The following is a 1,602-nucleotide window of genomic DNA, read 5'->3' as shown; positions in this document are numbered from 1 at the left end:
GCGCAGGCTGGACTGCGGGCCTCCTGAGTCGCCAGAGGCTTGGGGAAGGAGTCAGAGGGCTGGGCCAGGCTGGGAGGAAGGGAACGAGAGACCTGAACCCAGGGTCCCTTTCCAGGTAGCTGGAACTATGACATCTGTTTTCGAGAAAGTGGGAATGGAAAGAACCAATCACATTTGTGGCCCACGCCCAAGGAACCACTGGGAAGAGAATTTTCCAGAGGCTCTGGTTCCCCTTAGAGAGAACTGAAGTTCCTGGCGCTCATAGGTTAGGGTAGCACCTGGAAGCCAAGGGTCTGTCCGGTTCCAAGCTGGAGCCAGCCCAAGGCGGCCAAGCAGGGTTTGATTTTTCACATAATTCTCCCGGGTGGGCCTCTGCTAGAAGGGGGTTAGTAGGAAATGGGCAGCAGCCCCTTGCGTGAGAACTCACTCCTTGCCAGGTCTCTGGGCCGCCACCAGCAGTGTCCTCACAGTTTGGAACACAGCAGCCCCAAGGGCTCCCATGGAAGGGAACAGATCTGACAGGGTGAGGGAGAGCCAAGAACTACACCCAGTAGACAGGCCGGTGAGTTATCTTGATTTTAAAGATATATATTTATAGATGGCCTCTCCTTCACCTGAAATCCCTTTCAGGCCATGTGCTGGCCGCTAGGATTGGGCCTGAGCTGCATACTGTGCTCTCAGTTCGGGTGCCCAGAGCTGCCTTGTGGCCAAGAGCAAGCTGGGATGGAGAAGCCAAACTCCTTCCCTCCCTGGGGCCAGCCTGCCTTCTCTCCTAAGCCCTGAGTCCTGTCCTTCTACCAGACCAAGCACGACATCTACTGCTCCCAGGAGTCCAATGGTCACTCAGAGGTACTGAGCACCTGGCCAGTGGCCTGGGCCAGCCCGACCTCACCCAGTGGCCAGTCATTATTTATATGCCCTCTGCTCCAGCTGTACCTATATGCCTAACAACTGCCTGGCTTGGAGCTGGCACCTCCGAGAGGCAGTGGAGTCTGTCCTCGTGGGTGGCCGTGCCGCCTGCTGGGTGGTGGGGCACAGCAGCTGGGGCAAGGTGGATGATGGAGAGGGGCGTAGGCAGTGGGGCTCAAGAGGGTGCTGGGAAGAGGAGGAGGAAAAAGAGAGGGCCCTCTGTGCAGACCAAGCTTGGATGTTAGGGACACTAGGCCTCCATTTCCATTTGGGGGGAGTCAGGTGCGGGGGGTGGGGTGGGGGGGCTCTCATCTCTAGCTGTGATGCCCCTCCCACAGCAGAGCTCCGGCTCAGCTCCTCTGCCAGCTTCCTTGACTGGGAAATGGGCTCAGTGGCAGAAGCAGAGAGCTCTCAGGAGCACTCAGCCTTAGGGAGAACAAGGAAAGGCTCCACAGGGCTCTGCACAGCAGGGGAGGAGGAGGTTGAGGATGGGACAAAGCCGGTTCAGGTGATCAGAAGGAAAGAGGGCAGATCCCCTGCCTGTCCCCACCTTCCCACCTACCACCACCATGTTTGCTAAATACTGTTGCTTCCCAGCAAGACCCAAAGAGGGAAGCGTTACAGCTCACATGCCTGGGGAGGGGGTCTGGCTCTCTGCATGCCTTCCCCGACCCTGAGGAGTCCTTGGGTTAG

The sequence above is a fragment of the Echinops telfairi genome, unplaced genomic scaffold, assembly GCF_000313985.2.
Source record: "Echinops telfairi isolate 266 unplaced genomic scaffold, ASM31398v2 ScPeMD7_7475;HRSCAF=8513, whole genome shotgun sequence".
Lineage (NCBI taxonomy): Eukaryota > Metazoa > Chordata > Mammalia > Afrosoricida > Tenrecidae > Echinops > Echinops telfairi.
This window is presented reverse-complemented; position numbering follows the sequence as displayed.